Raw genomic sequence first — 8,818 nt, forward strand, 5'->3', positions numbered from 1 at the left:
GGGAGGCCCTCAAAGTATAACTCTCATATTTCCTAACCCATCCCACTCCACAATTTTAGTATTTCAATCCAATTTACCCTAATCCAATCCATCCATTAGTAGAACCCATGACTTTGCATAAAACGTATGTGTGTAATCTTACATAAATTTGTTGGACCGTGGGTTTGTTTAAAATCAAAAGTCGGACCATGGGTTTAAAAATCATCATGTTCGCACCTTTAAATGTTATACAAAATTGAATAAAACTTGTTGGAGATGATTCAATACACCACTGAGCTACCTCGTGCCAATTAGCACTGCCAGAGCAACACGTGGATCCCACATTAAAGCCGGACCATGTAACTAAAAACTCTTGTGTTCACACGTTAAAATAAATTGACTAAATTTATCTGATATGATTTAACGTGACATGAAACTAATTTATGCCAATTTTTTTCTTGAGAATCTCAAACTTTATTAACTGGTCTGAGAATAAGAGGTACACACGCCCTCCGGTACCTACCTACTGCCTCATACAGGGAGCCTCTCGCTAGCCTATGAGCATCCCCGTTAGATACCCGACCTTCATGGACAAACTCAACTGAAGTGAAACTTTCTCCTCGTGCCTTGATCTCTTGAACTACATGGCCATAAGGCCCAAAGCCTGTGCCTTGGATATTTCTAACAACTGTGATATTATCACAAGCCACCCTGAATTTTTATAGTATCAAATCCGATGCCAGTGCTATGCTTTCTCTACACACCATTGCCTCCATGATTTCACGATCAGAAGTGCCTTCAGTCACCACAACCGAAGCCCCAACAAACCTTCCCGAGGAGTCCCTTGCCACTGTCTAAGCTAATGCCTTGCTCGAGTTCTTTGATATGGCAGCATCGACATTTATTTTCATGAAGCCCACTGGTGGAGGGATCCATGGCGCCTTCTGCACATTCTAGCGTTGATGACATGCCGCCGAAGTAAACCTAAGCGAAGCTGACCGGCTGGCTCATGAACCTTATTGGACAGAGATGTCTTTGTCGAGGAAAAATCGACATGAGCCGATTTTAGCCCAATTTTTTTTATTTTCCTATAAAAATAGCATATGGGCTCGCTTAAGCCTGATGCTAGCCCAAATCTGCCCATGGGACGCTATTGGACATAGATTTTAGTCCCAAACTCAATCGGCGTTTTTGTCAGTATTGCTTGCAAAACACTCAATTCAAATGCCAATTAACGTGGCAAGATCAACACATGGGTTCCACTTCCTCGTCAAAAAGCCACCCCCTTTTGAAACTAAAAGCTCGCATTCACATCTTTAAATTTTAGCGTAATTGACTAAAATTTGTTGAAAATGATTCAAAGTGATATGAAACGACATACCATGTGCCAATTTTTGCGGCAAGATCAACATGTGGGCCCTATAGCAAAAATCAGAGCTAAAGCTAAAAGCTCGCGTTGACACCTTAGAATTTTAGCGAAATCGGCTGAAATTTATTACAAATGATCGAAAGTGATATGAAACTGTTATGCACCAATTGGTCAACAGGTGGACCCACATCAGAAAAACCGCGAAGCACTAGCATGAAGGTGGAGGGAAGCAATTTGATGTTGTTGAATATTATTGGATTACTGGTGTATTCTTCTGTAGACTTGGTTTTCTATGTTTGTGTTTTTTCCAATGAGGCCTTTCATTTCCTCTTTAGCAAAACATTTCATTATAGGAGAAGATTTTGAACTTTGAGTCATTGAAGATCGGTGTGAAAGTCCGTCCTGTGGTTCCAATTGGGCGCCGTACTCCAAAATAACGGCACAACTGTAGCTAGACAGTCATTGCACAGTTGACTTGCACAATTCACCCTGTTCGCTGGTTGGTGCTGGTGCTGGTTTGGACTGGCTAGTGCTGGTTTTTTGTGAGAAAAAAATATTGTTGGCTGGTTGGTTTGGACTGACTGAAACCAACAAGCGAACAGGCTGATTCTCTGTGCTGTACAATCGATAGTCCGTACGCGCGATGACAATCTCGCCCGTACTAGCTGGAAATCACTTGCCGCGTGCTTTCGCTAGGAGCACATGACCTGAAGTGACAATCGCCATATGATGATTGTTCCTTACACGTCCTGTCTCAAGAACCAAATGCAGCTAGCTACCTGTTTCAAGGGCAGGTCTCCATGCCCAATTGTCCATCCATCCAGCACCGAGCTAGAAAAACTTTGTGTATTTATCTGGGTTGCTTTGCCTGTAATCCAGAGCAACAACCACAGCTTTTTTACTCCGTAGCAGTCGACCCCTTTTTACCTCCTCACTGGTTTGCTGAATGTATGGGTTTGTTTATGTAAAAAGATGGCTTTTGGCTTTCGTCAGGCTTTTTCCAGGACCCTCCAAGCGTCTCTGTTACTGCGACATGGCAACAAGAACGCTAGTCCTAGAAAGAAAGAAAACACTCGCAAGCTATTCAAATGTACGTCTATTTCTTTGAACCAATATAAACTCTCTGGTTTGTGTATCCGTCCGTACGCTCTGTATTAGAGCTGGGGACCGGCAGCGTGACAGCATTTTGGACCACGAAAGTTTGTTGCGTGTCCAAATCGCTGGCGCCTTATATAGGAGGAGAGGACATGCTACTAATTACATGGTAATGACCTTGATGGATTGGCGAGCGAATAATCTCGAGCCGTCCGTCACCATTTCTTCACAAAATACTAGTATTACTAGCTGCAGTACTAAGAGAGGGGCGGAGGTGGCCTTGACGTGTCTTCTTCTTGAGATCGAGAGCATTAGTTGGGGCATCACCATTCAAGCATTCACCAATCACACCACTAGTAGTAGTTTAACTCACAAAACCGTTACTTTTCCATCAAATACAAACACACTTGTGTTTCCTCCAAAATCACAAAAAAAAAAACATAAAAGAACATGACTTGCATCATTGGTTTTCAGCTTGCTCATCAGACACTAACCTAATTAGATGGCTAAACTAAATACTAATCAACTTTGTCTCACAATAACGCCACTGTCTTTATAGTAATTAATTGTGCCGATCACCGACAGTCTAGCAGGCAAGTGTAATACAAGGCACACGCTGCAGACAGCACTGAATCTCTCTCTCTCTCTCTCTGTTGAAAATATAGCAGCACAAATGGGATGCTTATGGTGGGTCATCAAAAGATAAGATAGATGAGTTGATTAGAGCCGTCGCTTTTTGTTGCTAAAGGAAACAAAAAGAGAATATGCTTTTTGGAGTGGAGAGGAAAGAAGCTGCCGACAATTTGGTGTTCTGCGATCAAAGCACGCATCAGGTTCTCTGCAAATCTGCTGCACATAATGATGAAATCTGCACAAAGGAATCAAAACAGATGTGTTTGTGTCAAGAAGAATGTTACTCTCTCTACTTCTTTGAATACTATAATTTATAAGGCTAGTAGCTAATTAGATTGCCGTAAATATCATATATTCAAAAGCTAAAGGAGTACCATCTGAATTTGAGTTGAAGAGTACTCGTATCCTAGATGATAGCTCGACTGTATGGAGGAGAGGGAGAGAACTTTACACCTTCATGGCTTCATCAATATGTGTTGAATTGTTTTATCCACAACGAAAGGCCACACACCTGACAACATATGTAGCAGAGGAGATTGCTTTGCTTGGGAGCTGGAGCACCATGACCATTCTTCACTTCTCATACCGAGGAGGAGGAGGAGGAGCTGTCAAAACCTTTTGGTGCTCCTGACCGGTCAACCGTTTTCTCTTTTACTAATGCGTATGCATGCCATGTTTTTAGATGCAGCTGGACTGGATTAGCACAAGCTACTTCGTTTGCGTTTGGCTACTTAGCTTTGGCTTGGCTATATATATGTGTATGGCAAATTCATGCATGTTTTCAGTGCAATGCAAGCAAGAGGAGCACACACACACAATACTTCGTTTTGTTTGGCTACTATTGCTAAGTAGTAGCTTTGGCTTGGCTTCTCGGCCAATTCGAGAGGTGGACGGCGCCTTTTGGCTAGTTGCGGGTATGCACACTCTCAAGTCTCGACTCCCACACGCGCTCTGGCAGGCAGTTGGCATGCGAGCTTGAGATGGAGCGCCGTCATCGTCATCATCCAACGGCTGTCAACTGCTGATCATCTAGGCTTATGACACGTCTCACCTCACCATCCATATTATGTGCTCCCAAATAGCCAAATCTTGTTTTGTGTAGTCATTCGCCAAGACAAATAATCTAATAGCATGTGTTTTCATTTAAATTGCTAATCCTTTTTTTCCGGTGTAACAGAACTTTTTTGCACGGATCCTATAGGAGGATAGCCACCTGTATTCATTGACAAATGTCACTTCTTCACTGGTGCGTAGGTCAGCTACAATAGGAGATCGAGTACTTGTACTTTGCCTCACAGATCCGTAGATTAAAAGTTGGTGGATCATATAATTAATTAACTCCATGTGCTCTAAACAAACATATAGTACTGAGCATATATAGCCCGGCCTAGCAGGCTACTACTAGGCTAGCAGTACTAGCCATCGCTAGGTTTCAGGACCCGGCGGAGAGTACGTCAATAATATATAATATAATATAATATAATAATGCTCGGAAGAACAAACATTCGTTAAATTGGTGATGCTGCCAATGATATGGAAACGTGGATGTTAATATGTTGTTATCACATGGTTATAGATCTAGTCGGGTACATCTTGTAAATAAATAGCATGTTCTAGTACATAAACTAGACAGAGATTAGATGGAGGAGTAATACTAGGTTGCCGACCATCGTAGGCTTTCGATTCAGAGGCGTCGGCCATTGACGTTGTGTCGGTGTCTGCGCGAGGGCAGCGACGGTCGGTGAAGATAGTGACGGTGATGCGCGATGGCCACCGGCGGTGAAGACCGGTGGCGACGCAGCTGGTGGCTTCCCGTCACTGGTTGCGCCCCTCTCTGATCGGATTAGGGTTTGTCGGTGGGGAGCTCAGTTCAGGCGAACCTCGTAGTTAGAGTCGTCGGCCCCCACCTCTATTTATTGCGTAGTGTGACAGAGGCCCTCTAGCCATAGTGGGCTAGGCGCCCCCGATCAGGACGCTGATCAAAGGCCCAACTGAGCCGTTGAGCCCAGTTTAGGATTAGAGATCAATCTAACAATCTTCCCCTTGATCTCATACCATCTTTTAATTTCATATCATTTACTTTTGTTTATTCCATTACAGATTAACGCATAGAGCATGTTTCATTGTCACGGTCAATTGCCGATAGATTTAATAGCTACAACACACTAATTTGTTCTAAAATAGATACTTAACTTTGTGCTTTCTTTTGTCCAGGAATTATATGCTTTTCCTTAAACCCATGCCGGCTACATGTTCTCTGAACACGTTGGATGGTAAGCCTTTTGTAAGTGGATCCGCGAGCATCTTTTCGGTACTTATATGCTCAAGACTTATGACATGATCCCGGACTTTATCTTTCACAACATAATACTTTATGTCAATGTGTTTGGCAGCACCACTTGACTTATTATTGTGAGCATACTGTACTGCCGGATTATTATCGCAGTATAACTTAAGTGGTCTATAGATGTCGTCAACCACCTTCAAAACGGGTATGAACTTTTTTAACCAGTTCACCTGCCCCGTTGTCTCATAACACGCTACAAACTCGGCATACATTGTGGACGATGTAGTGATGGTTTGCTTTGAGCTTTTCCATGAAATAGCTCCCCCTGCGAGAGTGAATACATATCTAGACGTGGATTTTCTATCATCTCCCGCATAATCAGAATCTAAATATCCCACTATATGGAGTGAATCAGATCTATACGTCATCATGAGGTTTTCGTTCCTTATAAATAACGCAAGACTTTCTTTACTAATTTCCAGTGTTCTGTTCTAGGATTGTTCTGGAATCTACTAAGTAACCTGGTAATAAATGCTAAGTCAGGGCGCGTACATATTTGAGCATATTGCAAGCTTTTGATAGCTAAAGCATATGGAACCGCTTTCATTTGATCGATCTCATATTGGTTCCTGGGGCATTGAAAATCCACATATCTATCGCTCTTGACTATCGAAGCAGGTTAGGGACTATATTTATGCATACTAAATTTCTTTAAGATTCTTTCTATGTATGCCTTTTGTGACAGTCCTAATACCCCTTTACTTCTATCTCGATCCCTAGAACGAACGAAGCTTTACCAAGATCTTTCATATCAAATTTTGAGGACAAAAACTTCTTTGTCTCTAGAAGTAGACTGACATCACTACTAGCAAGTAAGATATCATCCATATATAGGACAAGGAAGATAAACTCCCATTCTTAAATTTTGCATAGACACAATTATCCTCAACATTTTTTTAAACCCAAAATTCCTTATTGTCTGATCAAACTTCAAGTACCACTGTCTTGAAGCTTATTTTAATCCATAAATGGATTTCTTTAGACGGCATCCCATTCGTTCTTTTCCTTCCATAACAAAACCTTTCGGTTGTGCCATGCAAACATTTTCCTTCAAGTCCCCGTTGAGAAATGTCATCTTTACATCCATCTGATGTAACTCTAAATCGTAATGTGCCACTAATGCCATTATGATTCTAAAGGAATCTTTACATGAGACTAGAGAAAATGTCTCATTGTAATCAATTCATTTTCTTTGCATAAAGCCTTTTGCCACAAGTCGCGCTTTATATCTCTATATATTCCCTTGAGAGTCAAGCTTTGTTTTGTAGACCCATTTATAACCTACTATTTTGGCTCCTTTAGGAATTATTTCTAAGTCCTAAACTTTATTGGCATTCATAGATTTCATTTCATCTTCTATGGCCTCAAGCCACTTTGATGAATGATCACTTCTCATGGCTTCTTCAAATGAGGTAGGATCATCCTCTATTTGAAATTCTTTAGTGTTGTATACTTCATAGTCAGCAGGAATAGCTGATTTTCTAACTCTTTGAGACTTTCTAGAGGCCTCCACATTTGGCACATCTTCTGTTTGAGGCTGTTGTTGCTCCCCCTTATGTGTGGCAATAGGTTCTATAGGATCCTGAAGAATAGGTTCCTTATCGTCATTCATTGTTGCCACAGGCAAAATAACAACAGGTGCTGGCACCACAATATCTTGCACTATTGGTGCAGCGACAGCAGGTAGTGAGAAAAATAGCTCATGAATAATCGGAGTGGGTGCATACACCTGCTTCTCTTCAAGGTTAATTTCTCAATCTACCATGTTCTCCCTCAGCATTTCATCCTCTAGGAAGACAGCGTATCTCATTTCCATAAACTTTGTATGTCTGTCTGGACAGTAGAAACGAAAACCTTTTGACTTTTCTGGGTAGCCAATAAAATGGCAACTTACTATTTTTGGGATCTAGCTTCCCAATATTTGGGTTAAATACTTTAGCCTCAGCAGGGCCCTCCCACACACGTAAGTGGTTTAGTGAGGGTACTCTTCCTGTCCACAACTCTATGGTATTTTGGGCACCAACTTCCTTGGTACTCTATTGAGAATATGAATGGTGATTTTTAACGTCTCCATCCACAGGCTCAACGGTAAGGTGGAGTAACTTATCATACTACGCACCATATCCATCAGGGTACGATTGCGTCTTTCAGCTACTCCATTCTGCTGATGTTCACCCGGTGTAGAATACTAGGCTACTATGCCATTCTCCTATAAGAATCTTGCAAAAGGTCCAGAAACTTGGCCATATGGGGTATGCCGACTGTAGTACTCCCCCCATGGTCGGACCTGACTATCTTAATCTTTAAATTATGTTGGTTTTCAACTTCTATCTTAAATATCTTAAATTTATCCAATGCTTCTATTCTTTCTTTGATTGGATAAATGTAGCCATAACAGGAGTAATCATCTGTGAATGTTATGAACGAATCATAAACATCCACAGTCTTTATAGGAAACAGACCATAGATGTCTGTGTGAATAATCTGTAAAATTCCTACGCTCTGTTTGACATCTTTCTTAATTTTCTTTACATACTTTTATTTTATGCATTCTCTGCATTGTTCTAAATCTAAGAGCTCTAATGAAAATATCATTCTTAACCAGTCTTTCTATTCTCTCCCTCGAAATATGGCCTAAACGACAGTGCCATAATTTCAACGATGCATCATGAGCTCTCTTTTGTTTTCTGTTTACATCCGTAGATGAGGATACATTCTCATTATCATACGCAATGTTTCCATCATCGCATACAACATTCACATCATCACGTAGTGATAACAAATAAAACTCATTTTGTAAGATAGCAAGACCAACACATGCATTATTAAATGTTATCTTACATTTGCCATTTCTAAAATGATAATCATATCCATCATTGTCCAAGCATGAAACACTAATCAAGTTTCTCTGTAAAGCGGGAACATAAAGTACATCTCTAAGTAAAAGTGTGAAGCCATCAGCAAGCTCTAGAGAAAGATCGCCAATGGCTTCAACATCTGCTCGAACTTCATTTGCAACTTTAACGTGTCTTTCTCTTCTTTGTGTAGTCCTCATCGAATGAAATCCCTGTAAAGAATTAGCAACATAAACAGTTGCACCTGAGTCAATCCACCAAGTAGATTTTGAATACTATACATATAGGGATTCATTTATGAACGTAATAATGTTCTCACCTTTCTTTGCCATGATTATCTTTAAGTAATCAGGACAATCTTTCTTATAATGTCCCATCTTCTTGCAATAGAGACACTGGTCTTTCTCTACTATAAACTTGTTCTGCTGAGGCTGATGCAGCATGGGACCCTTTTCCTTTGGCTTTGAGGAGGAGTTAGCATTATTATTCTTTTTCTTGTTGTCTTTCATATAATTGATAGTGCCACCATTGGCAACTTTC

This window comes from Miscanthus floridulus, chromosome 2 (assembly GCF_019320115.1).
Source record: "Miscanthus floridulus cultivar M001 chromosome 2, ASM1932011v1, whole genome shotgun sequence".
Classification (NCBI taxonomy): domain Eukaryota; kingdom Viridiplantae; phylum Streptophyta; class Magnoliopsida; order Poales; family Poaceae; genus Miscanthus; species Miscanthus floridulus.